General features: G+C 43.4%; 1 pseudogene; it reads left to right on the top strand.

Annotated features, from left to right (window-relative positions):
- LOC147678079 (transcription factor HES-7-like) overlaps window positions 1–24,318 on the top strand; it is a 116,239-nt pseudogene that overhangs the window by 62,085 nt on the left and 29,836 nt on the right.

Below are 24,318 nucleotides of genomic sequence, written 5' to 3'. Positions count from 1 at the left end.
TTGACTAGTTGAAGAGGACGTAGTCTGAACCAACTGTTGTCACAAGTTTTGAAGAGATATACCCCACGGCTCTGGCAGAAAAACCTTTGATTGATCTCTATTGAATATGGCCCTGATTAACAATTTATTTTTATTTTCTTCTTTTATAATTTTATTTTAACTTAAACTCCCTGTAAATTAATGTGTCCTTAACTGGTGCTCAAGCACCAGTGTTGATTATTAAGTGCGGGTGCTGAGCACCAGAAACCACCGGCTCAAATTAAGCACCCGAATGCTGGTTTTCTTGCATAGGGTGGCCTGTAAGGTATTTTTTTTTTGTAATTGTTCTTTATTTCACCACAACAAAATGATGTTTTTCTTTACAAATACAGTACAAGATTTATAATAACTGTTTAGCCCCCCCCTTCCCCGCCCGCCATCCATGAATTGGATCCCAGATTTATTACACAGCAATAATACCCCCCCCAAAAAAAGAGGACAGGGAAGTAATAAATCTAATACTACAGCCGAAGGTACTCCTTCATTTGGATTTAATAATAAATTCCCTACGCTGCCGCCCGTTTAATCCATTGACTAACTGGTGCCCAAATATCCATGCCTCTTTTCTGTGCAATGCGTCCCCAACGTTTGTAAACTGCTATTTAAGAACGATATATTGCTAAGAGTCTCCCAGCTATTGATGCCCAGATGGTGGTTCAGGATCTAGCCAAGCTATGCCAAACATAATCTAAGGACAGTCATGATGATAAATAAAAAGGTCTGATGTTGCGTAGAAATTCCCATATCGCTCACTCATAGGACCAGTAAATTAGGGGAAAGAGTAACCCGGAAACCTAACTGAGCTAGAAGTAGTTTACCAACTTCTTCTTTCATGTTTCCAAGCTTGGGACAGTTTGCAAACATTTGAGTAAGATCTGCAGCAAAGCATCCACAGCGTGGACAGCAAGTGCCGGTAGAACCCCCACTCCACGTTACAATCTTCGCCGGGGTGATGTAAAGATTAAACCAAGTTTTGTAACACTGTATCTGTAAATTAGCAGAGATGAATGATGTCTGAGCCAGATACAATGAAACCTTACATTCTTCCGCCTCAACTTGCAAAAGTTCTGCCCAACGAGCTGTGTGCTTTGTAAGGTAATCCATCATTTCTTTATTTAATAATTTGCACAAAATAGCTAAAGATGGTGGAGCTTTTAACAACAAATCAACGAGTGCCACAAGAGAGAAACCCGCACTTCCCCTTTATTTTTTTAACCAGAAAATCCCTTACTTGTAGGTACTTGGAAAAGTGGTTCTTGCCAATAACGTGTATTGGTAAAGCGCACGATTACCCGTAGGTGTCCTGGCGCTGAATAACAGATGTTTATTGTTACCCAAATCAATAGTACTCATTTTATCAACCTCAGATGGATGAAAGTCTGAGAGGACCCGCCGGGATTTCTACCACAGGCCCCTGCAGTGGTTGTTTTAGTCCACTGAGCCAACAGACCAGATCAGACCAGACCAATGCCTGACTTATCCTTAATTGTATCAAAGGAAAGAATCACTCCTTCCTCGACCAGATCGCCAATCTTCCTCGACCTCATCTGATACTACTGTTTCATGCATCCATCTTTAAAGATACCGGGGAGTAAAGCATTATCGTATGGAGGAGTGTAGCTATTTACCCGACCTAGACCATATTTCTTCCGGACGTTTGTCCATACCTTGAATGCGCCCATCGAAACCTTGAATCTGACCCTTTTAAAATAGTCGTATTCAATCTGTCGTAGAAGACATCCTCTAGATTCAGTGCCCATCACTCATTCATTAATAGACACCAAGCGGGGGGCCTGGATTCTTAGAGGTCGGCCAATATAGTGGTCTTTCCAAGAAAGGACAAGCCCACTAATGAGTTGGGCTCTTATCGACCCATTACGCCGGTTAATAGCGATATTAAAATGTATGCAAGAGTTTGGTTTCTCCCGTTCAGCATGGTTTTGTTCCTGGCCATAGCACGACTGATCATATTCGGCATACGATTGCTCTGTTCGATGCCTCAAAGTATGCCATAGATCCTATGGCTCTAATTCTGGTAGTGCAGAGAAAGCATTTGATAGGGTCTCCAGGCCTTTATTATGGGCTATATTACAAAGAAACGGCCTAGGAAAAGGATTTATCAAGGCCATGCAGATGATGTATAGAAATCCAGTTGCTAGGGTGGTCGCAATGGGAGGGAGGTCCGACCGATCGGTGCCTGATTAACAATTTCTGAGCAGATGCACCAGACTCGATTTTCCTTGTTTAGAAGGAAACTTAGTGACTCCAGAGTTACGCAGACTAGGGTCACATGCTCATCCACCTTTGAAAAAGAAGACGCAACAATTTAGCAGTTATCATGAGCAACACAAATGTTACTCTGACCAATGGACTGCTTATGACCAGTCATCGGATAGAGCGTACTGATCGTAGCCAAATGCCATGACCTTACAAGCAACTATGATCTGATGCTCTAAGAACTGTGTAACCTCTGTAACGATGTAACATGTAACTATGATCTGATGCTCATGTAAAGCGCTCTGATACCTTCGGGTCTAGCCAGCGCTATATAAAACTTTAAATAAATAAATAAATAAATAAATAAATAAAATCATAGAAGCTTGAGCCCGGCCCTGCGCCCTTAGCGCTCTAGCTAGCTACGGCACTAGTTTACCTGAACCTCTGAAAAACGTTCACAATCAGCGTGAAGTTAAGGACAGTGAATTCAGAAGAGTTGATTTTTTTTTTACCACCACACCGCATTCATTTTTAAAAGTACTCATTCTAGACTCTATGGGAAAGTTATTTCCGAGAGTATAATTAGAGTATCCTCTTAACACCTTGAAGAACAGATACAGAAATTAAACTAAAGAGGTATGTCTATGTTAGCAAATGTCCCTCTGCCCCCCCCCAGCGAAGGATTGCCTGCCATACCTTGCCAAAAGTGCACCCACAAGTGCAGCAGATACACTTTTGGCAAAGCAGCAACCAGAACAGGCTACTATGTTGTCGCAACTTCTCTCCTATTTCGTTCTGCGTTGTTCAATACAACACCCAAGAAAGGGGTCTGGTTCTGAGAAAAAAAATACAATATCCCTGATGCACAGGGAGTTTAATTTACGCAATATTCCATTATTGTTATTTTACCAACTATGCACCTGTTTCAGTCCAGTGTTATAACAATCTCTCACCAGAATCTACATAAGATATATGTCATAAGACATCTCACACCTCTCTGCAAAGAGTTTAAGACATTATTTAGGAAAACAACATAGCACTTCTATGTTCTCCTATTTTTCACTGCTGACATCTGGGTAGCTATTTGTTTTCCCTGCCCAGCAGCGACACAATAAGTCAGGTGGACACCCAAATTATGGTGGGAATCATGGTGCTCAAAATGTGGAGGTTCTGTGACAGATAGCCCATCACATGTGGCTGACTGTATGTGTTTCCACTGACAGGGTTTAAAAATCAGGAATCTACAATTTGTAACTGGATTGGTCAGTAATTTGCTCGCTTTCTTTCTCCTTTGTGCTTGCCCTTTGCAGTCTGTTGTGGGTTAGAAAGCGCCGGGACACTCTTCGGAGTAGCCGAGCGCTATAAAAGACACCCATAACATAACATAACATGGCTTTGGTTTCTGGGGCAGAAAAAACCCAAAGAGTGATCCAATTATATGTAGCGCATATTGATATTGCATTCAGCAAGGTGTACTGTGGGGCCCTTTGGATAGAATTAGCAGCAGTGGTCTGCTTCACCCAATTTAAATCTTAATCGGGATCTTTAGAACGGCATAGAGTCCATGCGAGGATCACTGATGGTTATTACTTGTCAAGGCCGATTTTGACAAAAGGTTAAATTGTGTGCTTGCCCCACTATCAGCCAGATTTACAGATGTTTTACACTTCGCCATTTTTCGGGGCTTTATAAGCACAGCAAATTCTATTCCACTCAAATCTGATCCCATGTTTCAACTCACCTGATTGCTGATTAAATCTTATTAGATCATTCCTCCAACAAACCTACCAAGAGCCCCTAGTTGCCCAAACCTGAATTGCTATGAAACAATTATATAATGAACTTTTCAAAAATCTGAAATAATGGGCTTCTAGAAATGTCTACGTTTCTATAAATTTGCAGCATTTAATTGAAAACCACAGTATGACAAGTACATACACATTTCAGATTAGAACAGTGTGGAAGTAACTTTGAACTCGGTTGGAACCAGGAAGTAAGGCAGCATTGATAACTATGGGGAGCTATAAAGATTGAATGTCCAGTATGGTAGCTGGTCTTTATTCCTGTAAAAGAGTTCATTAAAATGAAGAGTAGTTCCGCTCGGACCAGGAGACATGCTACTTAGTATGAGACATCTTACAGGTCCTTAGAGAGAATCTATAGAATCGGTGGCAGCTCTGAGACAGTTAACTCTAATAGACTCTACTTACATGAAGTGGGTCTAATGCAAAATACCTTGATGTTATTACATGCTTAGGAGCAACAAAAATGTCTTTGCCTGTTAAAACAAAGTGCATGGATACCCAAGAAAGACTTTCCAGCGCAAGAGAGAGCCCTACCTCAGACCAATAGAGAAAAGCAGTTAGAATAAATAGTTCTTGAGAGGTTTAATAAATAACTTTTCTGTTGGATTTAGGTGTATATGAGAAGGAAGAAGAGGATTACTGTTATTAACTCTTAAGTAAGAGTCTTCTATAATACTACACACCCCAGATCCTAAAAGATATGTTTCAAGTTATACATTTCTGCAGTTGAAGTAGTTGAACACAAACATGCAATATATGTTCCATTGCTTGCCACACCACAAATAAGCAAATCATATCTTTGACTGAACTGGTTATGTTAAGTCATTTCACAGGCTTTAAGTCAGACAAAATAACATAACAGTACATTTTAGGGAACTGTACCTTGTAGTACATGTAATCAAATTAATTTCCTGACGGGGGCATTTACCTGTGGGGACCAGCTCCTACCTGCCATTGACACACCCGCTGCTGCACTCGCTCTCCTCCCCCGCCGGCGCCGCTCCTGACATCGCGGTCGCTGCGGGGAGAGAGCAAGGGAAAACAAACTACAGTTCCCGGCGTCCCCTACCTGCCACCGGGGGCGCCGAAAACGCCGGATCAGCCTGCAGCGCCCGGAGGCGCATAAGAGGCAGCCGCCCCTGCTGCTGAGCGGGGGCCTTTTCCTGACGGGGGCATTTACCTGCGGGGACCAGCTCCTACCTGCCATTGACACACCCGCTGCTGCACTCGCTCTCCTCCCCCGCCGGCGCCGCTCCTGACATCGCGGTCGCTGCGGGGAGAGAGCAAGGGAAAACAAACTACAGTTCCCGGCGTCCCCTACCTGCCACCGGGGGCGCCGAAAACGCCGGATCAGCCTGCAGCGCCCGGAGGCGCATAAGAGGCAGCCGCACCTCCCGCCTCGCGGGACGCGCGCGGGACCAGCCGGGCTAAGCCCGGGCAAAGGGCGGGCCCTCTGTGGCCCTCAGAGGACCTGAGGAGGACGGGGCGGGCCACCCCCCTTGGCTTTCACACCTGACATTACACCACGAAGGTAAAGACTATTTCTTATGCATCTGTTGGTATTCCCTGTTTATCATGAATACTAAAGTGGATCACCCAGCTACCGTAGCAGGAACTGTGCAAAAGTTTTCTTGGTTGGACGAGCTAAACCTCCTATGTCAAACCACCTATGCACCATCAGAAACCCCCCTTTCGCCCAAAAGCGACATCATACTACCAGTTAAGTCCACTCTTTCGGAGCACCCCACATTACTCAACAAAACTTGTAGTCCTCATATCGCACCCCCCCAGGTTTCATCGGTGAAAAGGACTCAAACACTGCCTCCAGGTTCACGCATTGTTAATTCCCCAACGATATCATCGACTCCTGAGGCCCAAGATCCCTTAAGCCCTTCTATACACCCGCTTTTAGTACCGCTCATTGAAAAACTGCTTAGCTCTCTGATAGCCCCGTTGTTGGACAAAATTAACATGTTAGGGGATAGGCTTACTAGTTTAGAGTCAGCAATCAAGTCAAATTTGTCGGCCGACAAGCACCGTGACACATTCAACCGTCCAAAGTCACCTCCCACTCACGAAGGCTTTAAACGGGATAAAAGCTGCCAAACACAACTAACTGGCCCTAGTACAGTGGGGCAAAAAGTAATCAAACACTCTCCAAGTGTCTCCTCCCCCCAGTTGACCACACCTAGAGCAGTTCATGATAACATTAAACCAATCCATCTACCACCAGAAGCGGCCCCATTCGTGTGCATACTTGCTGGCGTCCCTGCTCTTCCACCTGGAAAAATTGAGAGCCAACATGACTTACTAAACAAAACCAAATTCTGGCTGTCAAAAAATAGGCCACTGCCTCGTCACCTATATGGAGCAATAAGGAGCGTCAGGAGGGTGGACTGGCTGGGTTCTCTTCATAAGGATCTTCCTGGGGACCTGGTACTCGTGAGATTCAGAGACACAAACATTGTCCCTTACTTGAAAACCTGGCCGCCACAAGAGACAGACGGCCCAATATCTATATGGGACCTATATGACTTTTATCCCTCAATCCCTGGTTTTCCCCCTTCCTTGAAATCATTCCCTACATCATGATCTTTTTGGGAAATACTGAGAGTGGTAATAATTAATTCTAACCCCCATTTTCACCATCTCAACCCGGGGGTGGAAGGGAACTAATTATGTTTGGGACCCTGTCCTACTGTCTTTGGATTACATTGGACTTGGCAATCATGGAGGAATGTTGAACTTTGCAAGGTCATACCTAAATTTACTCCTCTTTTTAGACTTTTAAACCTTTTTTAATTTTTTATGTAAGCTGACACTGGTTCTTTTGATTTTTCTTTTTAAATGATGATCATCTTTCCCTTTACCCTTTTATTTGAATGAAATTGTCTAAATGTACTGTATTATTTTTTTTCTGTTACTGTATGCTTATATGATATTCTTTTGGTAATATCGAATAAAGCTTATTTTGACTTTTTTTTACCCAAATAACTGTTTGACATATTTCTCTAGTTCAAGAGCATTTTCTTTCATATAAATTATTCAGATTTTAGCAGTGCAGAAAATGTGCAGTTTCATTTGGTTGTATCATAAATTGCCCAGGTTTGGCACAATTGAAATTTAGTCAGCAATGTTTATGTATTATGACCAAATCCAAGTATCACATAGGTTAGCCAAAATGATGCCTTGGAGAGCCATAGGATCTGCATTTTTAGGAACTTTAACATACATTATAGTACTCTACTCTGTCAATAGAATTCTACTTGTCCTCACTTAAGCAGTATAAGAGAATGAGAATTGCAATTAATCAGAAGAGATCTCAGCCTCTAGATCAATTGTATTCCTCTGTAGATGATTGGTTGCTATAGCAGGGATCAGAATATAACAGCATCAAACAAATGTCTTCCCATATAAGCACTGACCAGGGTATTAGTTAAATAGCCTCCATATTGTCTATTTACAATTATCACAACTTGACATATTAACGGAGATTTCAGGCCAGGTAGGTTTCAGTATCACAGCCAATTACAAACCAGTGAAATTCCTTTACGTTCCTTTCCAACTCCACATTTAACATGATGCTTTTCAGCCCAATAAATGCATACTTTTTTTAATCTAAGGAAGCAAGCAGATAACGTGAAAGGAACTGACGCCCTGAGCAGATACACCATTACCTCATCATCCCTGCCTCACCAGACACACGTACCCACGTGATTTGTCACGTGGGGACTATATATAGCCCCCAGCCCCCTCATACCTCCTGTTTTTTTCTGTCCCACGCGCTGGCCTTTCTGCGGAGCTGCGGTCTTTTCTTCAGTTTGGAGGGCTTCTCCCTCACTTGCTGTTGCCTGCTGGGTCTGGCGACGCCGACCTGGTGTGCGCGAGCCTTCCCCACTGCGTTTCTGGAGTTTCGGTGCACTTCTCGGCGGCTGGGCGGTCGGGTTCCGGGTGACGGAGTCACCGGCCCTGACTGGCGGGGGCTGTGGTTCCGGGTCGGGTGACTGGAATGGGAGACGGCGGCTGGCGGATGTGCTGTGGCTTCTCGGCTGGCTGTTTCGGATGCTCCTTTACGGTACGGGCCTCGTTTGAGGTCGCTTTTTATACGTTTTTATGATTGGTTTCCATTTTTACGGGCTTCTTCATTGGTTGCCTCGTGTGTTTTTGAAACTATTGGTTGTCTCCCGGCTGGGGCTGTGTTGCACGTTATTGAAGTGCTTGCCTCGGCTGTTCTACCCCGTCAGTTACAATATGGCTTAACAGACTTCTAAGCGCTTGAGAGTTTTGTCTTCCTCTGATGATGATAGTGAGGTGCCTGTCCCGGCTCGTTGGACCAGGTCTCAGGGTCCGATGGATTCTTCTGCCCTCCTGTCTGCTTCTGAGGTGCAGTCCATGATGGAGGCTGCTGTGTCTCGTGCTCTGGAGGCGAGAGGTGCTAAGACGAGGCGCAGGTCTTCTCGTGTTGCGGGGGGTCCGGTGGACTCTCCCTCTGAGGACTCCTCTTCTTCTTCCGACTCTGCCATGCCTTCTATGTCTTCGAGGAAGTTTGTGCGTATGGGGGAGGTGCCTGCTATTCCCCAGCACATCAGGCAGAACTTGGGGTTTTCTCCTTTTGCTGCTCCCGTGGGGTCTGAGGACATTTTTCCCCAATATGTTAAGCCTCCTGCACTCGCGATGCCCTTTCATGGCCGCATCAAAGACTTGATTTCGGGGGAATGGCAGGACCTTGAGCGTGCCTCTGTTCCTCGCTTTTTACAGAAGCTTTATTCCCTGGAGGATGGGGAGGTCTCTCTTCCTCACTCTGTGAAGGTGGATGCCATGTTGGCCACTCTTATTGGTCGCACTTCTATTAATCCTGAAGATTGTTCGCCTTCGGATGCCACGGATAAGAAGGTGGATGGTGCACTGAAGAAGGCCTTTTCCGCTGGGAGTTTGTCTTTGCATGCTGGCATCTACTCTGCGTATGCAGCGCAGTCCTTGGTGTCTGACTTTGGCAAGCTGGTCACATCTATTCAGGAGGAGACGGACTGCTCTGGCTTGCTTGTCCACATGGAGCAGCAGGCTAAGCTCTTGGCTGACGTTTCTTCAGATGTGCTTCGATCTGCGGCCATGACCTCTGGCTCCTTGGTATTGGCTTGTCGGAACTTATGGATGCGTGACTGGAAGGCTGATTCTTCGGAGAAGTCCTCACTCCTTAAAATTCCCTTTGATGGCAAGTTGCTCTTTGGTGACCAGCTGGATAGTATGATCACTAAGGCCTTCAAGGACCGTAAGCATGCACTGCCTTACAAGGGCAAGGCGTCTGCCTCTGGTTCTCACCGTTTTTGGAATCCGGCTCCTTCCTCCTCTGCGTCCTTTCAGTCTTCCCGCCAGTCCTCCAAGAACTTTTCTGCTCGTCAACGCCAGTTCAGGCCCAGGAAATATTCGGCCTTGCCTGGTCCCAAGCTTCCGGCAGATACCTTCAAGAGGAAGTCCTGACGTCAACTGTGTTTCAGCCGCAAGTCCTGTGGGCGGGAGGCAGATGTCTTACCTGGACGCTTGGCGGCTAAATGTAAGGGATCTCTGGGCATTGACTATTATCAGGAGAGGCTATCTTATAGACTTTGTTGCCGTTCCACCCGGCTGGGGCACCATCCTTACTCCTATCCCAAAGTCTCCATCCAAGAGGGAGGCTCTGCTGGAGGGGGTTCAGGATCTTCTGTCGAAGAAGGCGATCGTTCCGGTCCCACTGGCACAGCGAGGTCTGGGATGTTATTCCATTTTGTTCCTGGTCCAGAAGGTGTCAGGGGGATTCCGGCCGGTTCTGGACCTAAAGAGGGTGAATGGTTGGGTTTGGACCGTCCACTTCAAAATGGTGACTTTGCAGTCCATCATCCCGTTGGTGGGGGTCCGGGACTTCATGACTTCTATCGATTTACAGGACGCCTACCTTCACGTTCCTGTGGCTCGGACTCATCAGCAGTTTCTTCGTTTTGCGGTTGGCGGCTTCCACTTCCAGTTTGCGGTTTTGCCATTCGGGCTGAAGTCCGCCCCTCGGGTCTTCACCTAGCTCTTGGCCCCTTTGGTGGCCCTGGTCCACTGTTAGGGGATATTTTTGCATCCATATCTAGACGACTGGTTGGTTCATGCTCCCTCTTTCCAATTGACTCTCGATCACACAGACTGGCTGTTTTGAGGGAGCACGGCTTTCTTGTCAATCTGGGAAAGTCGTTCCTTGTTCCTTCCCAGGATCGTCTCTTCATTGGGGCCAGGTTTCGGACAGATTTGGGGGTGGTCACTCTGCCCGAGGCTCGGGTGGCCAAGATTCAAGCTCACATCCTGTCTCTTCTGTCCATTCCGGTGCAGGTGGCAGCACGTTGGCTGCAGGTTCAGGGGGATATGGCAGCCACGGTATTTCTGGTTCCTTGGGCCAGATTTCATTTGCACACTCTGATGGCTCATGTTCTGGTGCATTGGTCTCCCCATTGCCTTCCCCTCTCTAGTCCGATCCCGGTTTCCCCTCAGATCAGGTCGTCTCTGGGTTAGTGGCTGGTTCAGGGTCATTTGCTGAAGGGTGTCTCTCTCTCTCCTCCGGCTCCGGTTGTGGTGACCACCGATTCCAGCCTCTCGGGATGGGGGGCCTGGCTGGGGGTTCATCAGTCCAGGGGCTTCTGGTCTCCTGCTCAGAGCGGGATGTCGTCGAACTGGAGGGAGTTGGAGGCAGTCTGTTTGTCTCTGTTGGCCTTCTCCCAGTTTTTGCAGTGTTCCGTGGTCCTGGTCAGGACGGACAACATCACTGCCATGGCTTACGTCAACAGGCAGGGGAGACAAGGTCCTCTTCTCTAGCCCTAGTAGCGAGACGGTTGTTTGTTTGGGCGGAATCTCATCTGTTGGTGCTCTCGGCGATCCATATTCGGGGGGTGTCCAATTCACGGGAGGATGCCCTCAGCAGGGCCATTCCGTCTTCTGTGGATTACTGCCTTCGTCGGGAGTTGTTTGTGGCTCTGACAAAGCGTTGGGGTGTTCCGGTGGTGGACCTCTTTGCGGATGTGGGAAATGCCTTGGTGTCCCGGTTTGTCTCCCGCTGTCGGGAGGAGTCGGCCTGGGCGGTGGATGCTCTCTCCTGCCCTTGGCCCTGCGGGCTCCTGTATGCGTTTCCTCCTTTCCCCCTTTTTCTCCGCTTCCTACTATGGGTCCGGTCCTCGGGGGCTTCTGTGATTCTGGTGGCTCCGGCGTGGCCTCGTGCCTCCTGGTTTCCTCTCCTGGTGAAGTTGAGGTCAGAGGTGGAGTGGTTGCTGCCTCTGTCTCCTCCCCCTCTGGACTTCCCGGCGTTACAACAGGATGTTCTGGGCCAGATGCGCTTGGCGGCTTGGAGGTTGAATGCTTAGGTCTTCTGCGACAAGGGGTTCTGGCTGGTTTGACCTCTTCTCTGCAGGCGGCTAGGCGCGCTTCGACCAACAAGTCTTACCTGCAGCACTGGCGTTCTTTCAGTCGGTGGTGTCTTGTCAAGGGTTTGGACCCTACTTCCTCTCTTCTTTGTTTGAGGTGATGCTGTTTCTTCAGGAGGGTGCTTCCTTGGGCTTGAAGGTGTCTTCCCTTTGTTTGCATTGGGCTGCGATTAGGGCGTTTAGGAGCTCTTGGGGCAATCTCTCGGATTCTGAGGGGTTGGTCAGTCGCCTTTTTCAGGGTTTGGGTAATGTTCTTCCTACCCCTCGGAGGCATTTTCCAACCTGGGATCTGTCTCTGGTCTTGGACGCCTTGATGTCATCTCCCTTTGAGCCGTTACTTTCTGTGGATCTGCGCCTGTTGTCCTTCAAGACTTTCTTTTTGATGGCCATTTCATCTGCTCGCCGCCTGGGTGAACTGGGTGTTCTTTCTTCCAAACACCCTTTTTGTCGAGTTTTTGAGGACAGGATCGTGTTGCGGCCGATTCTTTCCTTTCGTCCTAAAGTTCCACAGTTCCACAGGGATCAGGAGTTGGTTATTCCTTCCTTTTTTGATTCCCCGTCCTCGGAGTCGGAGGTGCGGCTTCACTCTTTGGATGTTAGGAGGGCTCTCCTGGTCTATTTGAAGCGGGTCGCTCCTTTCCGTCTCTCGGATTCCCTTTTTGTTAATTTTGGTCCTGTGAATCGGGGTTTCCGTTCTTCTACTCCTTCCTTGAGTCGTTGGGTTCGTTCGCTGATTTCTTTGGCATACAAAGAGGGGGGAGGGGCACCTTTCTCCTTTGGGGGATCAGGGTTGTTCCACTCGCTCCATGGCTGCTTCCTGTGCGGAGGTCCAAGTGGCTTCCATTTCGGAGATCTGCCGGGCTGCCACCTGGGCTTCCCCGATGACCTTTGCCTCTCATTACAGGATTGGACAGGAGGTTGACTGTGCTGATGTCTTTGGACACAGGGTTCTTTCCACTTTGGTTCCTGAATAGTGGTTTTTCCCTGGCCTTCTGTGTTTTTTAATAAACCTGTTTTTTGCATACCTTCTTTGGTTGTCCAGTTTGGCTGGGTACATCTCAATTTTGTAAGGAAGGGAAGCGAGGGAGGGACGATGAGGTAATGCTCCAATTACTTACCGGTAATTGCATTACTCCGAGTCCTACTCCCTCGCTTCCCTTACTTACATCCCTCCCTCCCTGATGGTCCAGGCCAACCTTTTGGTGTGGTTTCGATCTATGTGGTATTACAGGAGGTATGAGGGGGCTGGGGGCTATATCTAGTCCCCACATGACAAATCACGTGGGTACGGGTGTCTGGTGAGGCAGGCATGCCTCAATTTTGTAAGTAAGGGAAGCATGGGAGTAGGACTCAGAGTAATGCAATTACCGGTAAGTAATTGGAGCATTAGTGTCCAAATAAAGAAAGAGTTAACTAGAAGTTGTCCTCATCATCAGATCTACGTTTTATTTGGGTATATATTTCAGCCTCACACCAGCCGGTGTGAGGCTGAAATATATACCCGAATAAAACATAGATTTGATGACAAAGGGACAACTACTAGGTCACTCTCTACCTTTATTTGGACACTAATGGTGTATGTACTCAGGGCGTCAGTTCCTTTTGCGTATTCATGGGGATGAAGGGTTGACATCCCTAACCTTGGAGCACTACGGATAGTTGAGATCAAGTATATGTGGTTACATTGCCTGTGTGTGCCTGATTTACCTCATTAGCCCTTTTAGCTTCCGTATGAGATAATTTGACTGGGGATCTATGTACTTCATTCAAAGTGTCAAAAGGTCAACTACATACAAATTGAAGAGGTAGCTTTCTAAAATGCAACCCAACCTTAATCCATTTGACAAGTATATATTTAGAAATGTTTGTCATCAGTTTTTATTTGAACACAGGTTTTGCTATAAAGAAGCTTTATTAACATCAATAAAATGTGTCTACACGCCACTTTATTCAAGTAGACCCATAAACTATTACAATTCAGTAAAACACTCATGAATAATCCATGAATAACTAATAAAATAGAAGAGGTTCACAGTACCTTCTTGAAAAGTCTTTTATACTACAAATGATCAAGACAATCATTCCATAGAGTAGATATGATATTCTATATTACATTTGACAAATTATAATTCGGAGTGAGTCATTATTGCAAACCGTCTATAATAGTATTTACAAAAACTTAAAATTCTCCAATCAATGCCTTCCTTTGATTCATAGATAGCCACTAGTGTTCTGCATCTGTAAGTCATCCCAAGTCATCTCCATATGGAGATCATTGATTTGTTTTAATGAAGAATTTGACATTACAACCTCATGGCATTTGGAGGGTTGGCTTTAAATCTGGTGAGAAATAATCAGCACCAAACTTTGAGGATTTCAAAAGATTGGGGACATTTTTGACCTCGCGCTGTAGGATTCTTGGTTCACAAAGGAGCAAGTAATCCCACAAATAACTCATGTGGATAAACCACCACTTGACTCCTTTGACTCAGGAGCTGGGGGTGAACGGTTAGCTCATGAAAAGCTATTAGGACAAAGGAGAATTTACTTTCACTTACCAGTCAGAAGGTGTAGGGGAAAATAGTGTAATTCTTACCAACAGCTGAATATTCAATCAGGATAATTTTAAGGGACGATCCTTAGCATGCACTTGAACAATTAGATCTGTTTTAATCAGGTGAAATTTAGAAGAAAAGAAAATCATAGGGCCAGATGTATCAAGGCTTTTGCGACTCGCAAAGGCTGAAATTCGCAGAATTTTGGCCTTTGCGACTCGCAAACGGCCGTTTTGCGATTTTTGATATGTAAGAAAAAAATCGCAATTTAAGGAATCGCAATTATTTGCGATTCCTTATTTTGCCATAGCATTTAAGGAATCGCAAATTTTGCGATTCCTTAAATGATATGTATGACACATTTTTGGTTTGCGAATTTGTGTTAAAAAATCGCAATTTACCATCAACTTGTAGTTGGTGGTAATTTGCGATTTTTTTTTAAAATGCCCTAATTGGCATTTGTAAGGGTGGCATGTGACACTCATACATGCCCATAGGGCATGTATGTGTGCCACATGCACACACATGTAGATTTGAGGGGTGCAGCAGGGTGTCTTTGAGACACCCCTGCACCCTTGAAATAATTCTCAAATTGCGATTAGCAAATTGCGAATTCGCAATTTGAGAATTATTGCACTATCATTCCTATGGGCCTCCTGGCCCATAGGAATGCATTGAAAATTATTCTTTATTTGCGAATTCGCAAAATGCGAAATCGCAAATAAAGAATAATAAGGAATCGCAAAAAAATTACGATTTTGTACATACATACCGTTTTGCTAATTCTAAATAGCGATTCGCAAAAAATCGCTATTTAGGATTCGCAAAACGGTATCTTGATACATCTGGCCCATAAAGTGTTGCCAAACATTAGGCAGAACAGATGTATGTATAGTTGCCAAAATTAAAACTTTCACTAAAATATATATTTTTATTAGATAGCATAGATAGGGTAGAAACTGTGGCATATCAAATTTCTCCCATTTCGTAACTTCCTTACCCAAACTTTCCCAAACGTTCACCTATTGCACACCCACTAACCAGTCCAATACTTTCAAATCAGGCTGAGGGCATGCACTCCAGGACCTTGGGGTACAGAACAGGCCAAAGACACTTGTAGACCGGGGATCTAGCGTGAGATAGCAAAGACAGCTTTGGGAATACATAGAAAACAAAGGCACTGTGTAACCTGGAACAAGAGAAAATAATCGAACAAGAGGAAAAATCAAATAAGAGGCAAACCAATCAAGAGGAACACAGACTAGACTAAAGAAGTTACAGGATGACTCAGCATTGGGGGATCTCAAACTTAGGGAAATACCAGAAATGTACACACACAGTGATAGTGACAGTGTAACACATTACACTCAATACACCAGATTATAACCCACACATCACATACAGTAGATATCATAAAACAGCATGCAGGGTTACATGAAATTACACTATTTGGCAACATACATTACAACACCACAACACACCAAATAACAACACATATCTGCACAGCACATTATACCTCCCCAAACACAGTTCCAAACCAAACAGAAGGCACCACACTACACAACACCACTCATGCCACACCATACAGCCAATTGATTTTATTTACCATCATTCTGCTATTGGCACACGGCATTATATCAAAAATCACATCACATAACACAATTTCACTATATAGCACATTCACAACATACCACAATACATCTTACATCACCTGAAAATGTCATTCCATGTCACAAAAGACAATGCACCACACTACACACCAGCATGCTACAAACAATCAAAACCACTGCACTTTGTGCTTGACTAAAGCAAGTCAGATCATACCTCATCATTCCGCAATGCAGTTCACTAGGTAACTTCAAAATATTTAACATCTCATCACACTTTATTGCACCACATTTTTTGTTTTGTTTTATAAATCGGGAACTCGACCCGAAGGTATAGGAGCGCTTTGCATTAGCGCCAGTTACGTTACAGACGGACACATTCATTTTTGGCAGGCACTGGGGGATTAAGTGATTTCACCAGAATGTTGAGCATCCCTGCAGAGATTCGCGCCCAGTTCTCCAGCTTCAAGGTCGACCACTCTTGCCATTAGGCCACATCCTCTCCCCAAACATCATGGTATGGCAAAGAACGCTTCACCACACCAGCTAATGCAACCCTGTACCAAAGCATGCCATACAACACCACATCTCATCACACTGTACCACACAGCACAAAACCATTGCACACCACATCATAGAAAGTATGTCAACCCAAATTGCAACACAATATACCACATACTACTATGTAACAATTCCACACCATGGGCCTCATTAGGATCGCGGACGGACTTGCGTCCGTCCACGACCCCAGAGGATGAGGGAACGTCCGCATGGGCTGCGGCGTTCCCTCATGTGCGATTAGGATGTGACCGCCACCCTGGCGGTCACATCCTGGATATTTAACATTGCGGCGGGTGCTGCTTCAAGCAGCACCCGCCGCAATGTTAAAAGTGCATGTTTAACATTTACATGCACAAAGCGGCAGGCACCGCGCGGTGCCTGCCGCTTTGTGCAAGTAAATGCTGGGGGGTACCATAGGTAGCCCCCATGTGCACCCCCCACCCGCCAACACCCTGGGGGCCCGCAACGGGCCCCCAAAATCAAAAGTACACATGCTTTTCCACGGCGGAAAAACCACCGCGGAAAAGCATGTTTACAAATGCTTCCTAATTTGGCTGGCGGTGTCTGATAGACACTGCCAGCCAAATGAGAGCTTTTCCGCTGCGGTTGTAATCTGACCGCGGCGGAAAAGCAGCGGACAGTAACCAAGACCCACCAGCCATCGTAATGCGGCGGTGGGTCTTTGGTGAGTCCGCAGAGGATTTTCCGCCTCCTCCGGGCCGGAGGTGGCTTCCCCCGGCCCGGAGGAGGCGGAAAATCCTCCATCATAATGAGGCCCCATATTAGAATGCAAAATAGCACAACAAACACCAGTGCACACCATAACACCACACCTAATCACAAAGTCAAGCAAGTGCATACCATAATTCACTGTGTTACATCAACGATACATACCATCCTGCATACCAATGTGCCACATACTACATGGTAACATGTAGTTGGCGGCATATCTCAATATACAACATAACCGACACATTTTTCAGGGCAATTCATCACAATACTAAAACACTGCACTATTTTTTTCTCTTGATGTGGAAAAGGTATTTTTCAATTTAAACTTCAGAATTGTTTATTAATTTAATGCACTATATTTCTGCTATTTAAAGATTTTTCAAAATTAAGTCAAACGTACTGTAACTTTTTAGTTTGTTTTACAATTAAAACATATATAATGAATTTACACCAAAATGTAATAGAAAATACTCGTAATATTTATTTTCAAATGTAATACATTTAAGCTTTCCCTATACTTTGCCATAGGGAGACTCTGCAGTTAAAGCAAAGATTTATTACATAATTTTTTGATCTTATTATTAATTTGTATTAACATTATATTTGTGAAGTTTAATTTAAAAAGTAAATTCCCTCATACAGAAAAAATATATTTTTATTATCCATTAATAAAAGTGATGTATATAATTAAAATAAATGTATTTATATATTTTCACACATACTTTTACATTGATGTTGAAATTTAAAATAGCATCTTAAAATAGCATATGAGTAAATAAAAATGGTGTACTATTTTTTTAAACATGAATATATATATATCTATATTTTTAACTATTGTAAATAATTTAACATTATTTCCTATGGGGTTTTATTCTAATCCTCTACCTCCATTTTTTTCTATGGGAGAGTGTTACGCTACCAGTGGTTGGGTATGTGTAATGCTGGACTTACTGCATTTTTTTAAATAGTAACTTACACTCAGATTTTGTGAATACGCATAAAGTATTAAACTTACTCAAAAGTGTAAATTACTCAAAAGTGTAATACCCTTTGTGAGTCAGGCCCACAGTCCATACATAGGCAAACGAAAAAACTGAATTAAGAAGAAATTGAGGAACCCGGGGAAACACAGGCAAAAGAAGAAAGACCAGGATTAGTTTGCAGTGAATAAAATGTAGACACTGGCAGCCACAACCCTTGTTATAATATCAGTGCTCTGCCAACACAACCATATATTGTCAGACAGTAATTCCTAAGCTCTACAAACCCAATTAAACCATCAACTCAAACAAATATCAAATAAGCTATAGATCTGTGTAATCTTCTGCGTACACATCTATGCTTAAGTGGCATTTTAATTCCTGAGAAATACAGACCTTTAGACAAGCACTGATAAGATGTCTACATTCAGATGACACTGCATTGAACTCCGCTTTTGTAAAGTTTTTTTATTAACAATAAGAATGGAATATGACCAGCAAGATGAATTTGAGATGTAATACAGGATGTATATATTATGTAATTTATATTATGAAGCTCGAACTATTAAGTTTTGCTATATTTAACTCCAAGGATGTTTGATTTATCTAATAATGTGTATTTTATTAATTTTTAAACAGGACTTTTATCAATAATAGACTTATTACATAGAAATTAGTCACTATTTTGTAAGATTTGAATTAATCAAACAAAAATTGAATTGACTTGCTTACATGTCTTACTTGGTTTTGTGTTCACTCAGTAAAGTTGTGGCAAGCTAGTTTTACCCGAGACAACTAGTTAGTCATAGGCCTGTTCAGATCAATGGGGTTCCCTAGTGTTCTCAATATTAGCTCACTTCTTCCTCCTAGAGGCCTTTTGATACAATGTATTACTTAAAAACAAACTTAATATTACCTTTACCCAGAACTATGACTATCACTGTACTGACAATCACACTTGCACGTTGATGGGAAGGTTGCAAGATCCATCAGAAACTGGCAGCAAATGGGACAGTGCAAACAGTGGAGGTAAATGAACAAACATTCCCCATGTGAAACCAGAACCACTTCTGGGACCGCAGTAGGGCCAGATTGGAAACATAGTCAGCCCAAGCACATGTTCAACCTTGCTCTACAATGCAGGAGGTTCTACCTAGAATGCAGTAGGGGGCTTTCATGGCTGGGCCTCGATAAATTAGCTCTTAGCCTGGAAGAGTACAGCATTAGTCCATTACAAAAATTATCACTGGGATCTCCACGTTGGCCAGTTAGATTAGGGAAAGTACAATAACCACTGTTTTGGAGAAATAAGTTCAAAACAAATAGTGAGTAATTTAAAAGGTTGCAGCTAAACACATTTAAGAAAACTAAATAAAATCAGGGAAAGGTGACTTAAGAGAATACAGGTCAACACTTTCTTGTACTATGCAAAAGTCAAGCTCTCTTGATATCAAGGTTCTTGGACTGAGGGAATGATCTGTGCTCATGTTGTGTACTGAGGGCAGGGAGGCAGGTTTTGTTAACAATTGTTTGCAGCCTGACTATTATTTTTGCACCCCTTAACAAAACCATCTCTTTGCCAGATCCTGAAGCCAGCATTGGAGAAGCGCAGACGTGACCGGATCAATGAGAGTTTAGAAAAGCTGAGGATTCTGTTACTTGAGAGCACCAGGAACCCGGTGAGTGCTCACATACACACCACCAGTGATCTAAGTCTGCGCAGCTGACGTGCATTTCACACCACAAGCCTTGATATCACTGCACTATTTGGTTGCTAAAGTGCCCTTAGGACAACATAAGTTAAATGCTACCATATGACTCCATATCTTCCAGAACACCACATTTTAGTTAGGTTTTTGACTACAAACTACGGTAATCGGTAACCTCAGTCTCATCGACTTTTAAAGAGCCAATACCTTCTAGAATGTATTATGTTATCAAATGAATGCCCAGGACTGCAGTATAGTGTTCATACTGATGTGGAGGCTTCTGGTGACCTTATTATGTTACAAACATAAAGTGCATACTATATCATAACAAGCTCAGATATTGAACTCACATTTTATTTCAGATGTTTAAGTCTTGTCTGAGACAGCACATGCACTGCTGCTTGCAAGACATTTTGTCTACAGGTTAAGATTGGTTGACTTCATTGTCACTCATTTGCTTGCTTTCTATATGCTGGCGTGTAAAGAATTCACTTCCATTCTTCTATTTGTCCCTCCCCTGGACCATAGCCAAATTACTTGGATTTATCCACAGCTCTCTTAATCGGGAGCAACTATTTTCTTTTTGTCCAAGCACAAAACTTGAGTGCCTATCTTTTCTAGCAGACTCACATACATGCTTGTCCTCCATGTTGCTGTGCTCCTATTCCTTCTTCAGGTTGCTTTGACCTCCTTGTCTTTTTATTGCTTCCAAGAAACCAAGCAGCAATATTGCTTCACAAGCTCCATAAGGAGCTCCTTTATGTTATCTTAACAGGCTGAAGTACTTAATTGTCATGGTATGCTGCATAGGAGCAGGTAGCAACCTCACTTAGAAAATAATTTTCTTCCCCTCAATACCAACAAGCAACAGCAGCACTTTTCCTGTTTTATTCACAAGGAAGGACGGGATGTGGCCTGATATCAAGAGTGGTGAACTAGGGCATGACATACGAGTCTGGGCATTGGCTCAACATGCTGTGATACTGGACAACTCACATAATTTTTCCATTCCTAACAAAATGCAATATGATCTGACCTCATGTCATGCGATCTGACGATCATGTAAAACACTAATGCGCTTATGCTGAGCTTGCGCTACATAAAAATGCAAAACAACATCAACAACAAAATATGTATACAAAAACTCATCCAAACCATGCGTTCCCATTTAATCAATTATGTTTTCCTTTTGCGGAATTTGCACATTATATAGCGGATTTGCACAGAACATATAAATTGTATATATATATAAATATTTTTTTACATGATTTTAACATGGTATATACAAATTGTTTATCTTCGTAATTGATTGCAGATTTTAATCAATGTATCTATATGGAAATAATCATGAGGAGTTATTGGGAACAATGAGCTGAACAAACAAAGAAGGGTGACATTTTTTTTTTAAATTGTTTAGTTTTCTACCTTTTAAAGCATGGTCAAATGTAAAGTCCGCTTTGGATCATAAAGTATATATTTTTTTGTAATTGTACAAAAATATTTTACCATTCAAGCGCTACTGAACCAGGCTGAAGTATGTTTTTTATTTCCACAGGCTGTGGGGTCAGCTGACTGTGTATTAGCACTTTAAGAATGATGGGTGTATGATCGACCATGTCATGTGATCAAGGGGCGGAGGTCCCGAAACGCGTCATGGCGGCGTGTTCTGTGCACAAAGGATGGAATAAAATATAAACGCTTGCAAAATATCCATGAGGGTCCGGTTTCGTTATTTCCCTGGAGTTTTGCTTAGGGGCTTGGCGGAGTTCGTGGCACATATATATATATATATATATATATATATGTATATATATATATATACATACATATATATATATACATATATATATATATACATATATATGTGTGTGTGTGTGTGTATATATATACATACATACACATATATAGACACACACAGCAAAACTTTTTTATTCAGACATTTATTACAACATGGAAGACCACTGCATCCTTGCTCGCTATTATAATATTTAATCTTTTCTCTGAGACAGTTTTTAAAACTTACTTGCCGAGTGGTCTTTTTATCACTTCCGATGACTCATACTACAGCCTTTATCCTGAAGACAACACTTCATAAACAAGCATTGGCAAAGCCAATATATTTTATGTGAGACCTATTGCCATCGTTAATTTTGTTTTTAAAGATGTTACACAGCAGCATTGCTGCTGTGCAACATGGCTTAAAGTAAATAAAAACAAAAGCTAATTTTTTGTTACAAATAAGAGTTTAAGGATCACTGCGAAAGTACTCGTGGGAAGTGCAGCACTATATGTGAGCATCCACGGGACCCGTTGTGTTATTGGGTGGGCATGAGGATCGTGCTCTGGCAAGTCTTCAGGCACAAACAATGAAAGGTGTCAAAACATTGCCAGTGAGTGCTGAGATGCAGAGAATTCCTGTTTAATGGATACGCCCCAAATAATGATCAAAACACCAGAAGTGGCGACCTGCAAACCGACCTGCGACCTTTTAATTTAATACATATATGCCCGTAATCTGCTAGCTAGTTAAGAAGGTACTTAGATTTGACCAAAAGGAAGCCCACAAGTAATGGTTGGGATAATCTGACAATGAATGTGTCTAACTAAAAGAAAAGTAATAAATGCTTTGATGAATCACAAAACAAAAAGGAAATTATAATCAGCCCAGTTTAATAAAAGCTGCCACAACTGTACATGAAAACAAAATGTTCTTGGTATTCACCTGCCTTGCACCAACAAAGATGGTGACTCCCACACCCTCACTGCCAAAGAAAGCATCCTGCATTCACTACCCACAATACTGCTTTGAGGATGCTTTTGTACGGCGCTGCCTCAGAAAGATTAAAGTCTGTGACTGGCGCGCAAAGAGTTGCACTTTTACTGGCCAATTCAAAGCATCTCTTGGTAGAATGGATTTGCCATTGGAGTGGAGCAAATGTAGGTGACCTGGCTAACATGAATCCTGTGTAGATATGCAGTAGAAAATGAGGGACCAAGTGCGGGCAAAGTTTGCCCACATAAAATGTGGCCATGCAGTACAAAGCTAATAGGAGCTTCATGTTGTGACAACGGACAGCACAGGAGTCCTCCCGCTGTCTATTATCAAAACAAGATGGCTGGCACTCCTTTGGCATGAAAAATTGAAATGCATTCCCATTATGTGCTCAAAAGCAGCCCTGGCGATCGTGTTCTTTTTCTCTGTGTATGATGGGTCCAAGCTAATGTAAGGAATCAATGGGATAGAAGAAAGGGCTCGACAAACGAAGGTCAACAATCTGGGAGGACTCGAGAGACCAAAGGCCACTCAAAAAAAACAAAATGTAAATTTACATTTAAATCACATTTTCTAATTTGAGGTCATGCTCAGGCCTGTGGCTGAATAGGTCTTCTCTGAAGGGCATGTAGGGGGTTTGAACCTGTGAACACGGCTGTGAGGGCAACCCGTGTGATCGCCACATGGGCTGAGTGCAGGTGATGTATGTTGTGAGCATGTTGCTAGCGGGGAGGCTGCTGACAGAGGAGGGGGAGGACCCTTACCCATAGAGCAACCATACAGGAGTGGAACAGCAGCAGCACTGGCGGTAGCCGCCACCGCAGGTAGCCACGAGCACAGGAGTGACGGCACCAGGGAGCCTTACATAGCACAAGGGCTAGAACAGCTGACCTGTGCAGAGCTCAGCGTGTTTCACTGCTGCGGGTCCTGGACTCGGATGTCGGTCCGATGGGAAGCTGTGGGGGCCGAGGTGCAGGATGGGCTGCATTGTGAGCACTAAGGATAAAGAGGGGCAGAAAGTGCAAGATAAACTCGCTTGCTCACAGATAAAGTAGGTTGGAAGTGGATGAAAAGGAGTACTTAGGCCATGGGACACTGATAGGAAGAACACATGAAGAACAGAAAATAGCAAGCTATAACCAATTGAAATGGAGAAAAAGTAGGTGCAAAGCCTAAAAACGAATGAAAAGTAAGTACGGGAATGTAAGCCCCTTTTAAGATTTAAATTAAATACAAGAGATTTCAAAAGCACAGCGCAAGCGCTGTGCAGGAGAAACCTAAAACACACTTTTTCAAATTTCAGCCTACTTTTCTTTAAAGCTATATGCGAGTCATGCTTCCATTTCATCCATAAGTGCAACGTTTTCAGTCCTAACAAAAAAAACACAGACGAGCCTAACGATCAGTCATTGGTTGTTAATAGCTAATATACGTTACTTTCGAAAAAAAATGCTACATATGAAGTTGAAAAAAATCATAAATGGTGAACATCAGCACTGCTTGCAACAACATTTGTCTCTTTGCATGTCATTAAAGTTTCTGAAACCTGAAATCTCAGATTTCTAAAAAGTAAATTCTGCTGCATGCACCAATTACCACCACAGTCACACACTAAAGTACTACAATTTGTTCTCAATCATGTTTAATGCAGCAAGACCTGCTGTCTTCAAGATATTACATACATCGTAAAGAACGTAACAGCTCACCTAATAATGCATTCAGGTATCAACATAACTGTCACTTGGGAAGAAAGAAATGGTGACAGCTACTAGAGTATTCACTTTTATTTAAAAGAGTGCAGATTTATCATCCACTGGAAAATATACTTAGCAACAATGTGAAAAATACACATAGCCATAGTTAGAACAAAAAACTTGAATAATGTTGCAAAAGTATACCATCACTGGAAATAT

Source organism: Lissotriton vulgaris, chromosome 12 (assembly GCF_964263255.1).
Source record: "Lissotriton vulgaris chromosome 12, aLisVul1.2, whole genome shotgun sequence".
Taxonomy (NCBI): domain Eukaryota; kingdom Metazoa; phylum Chordata; class Amphibia; order Caudata; family Salamandridae; genus Lissotriton; species Lissotriton vulgaris.
This window is presented reverse-complemented; position numbering and strand designations above follow the sequence as displayed.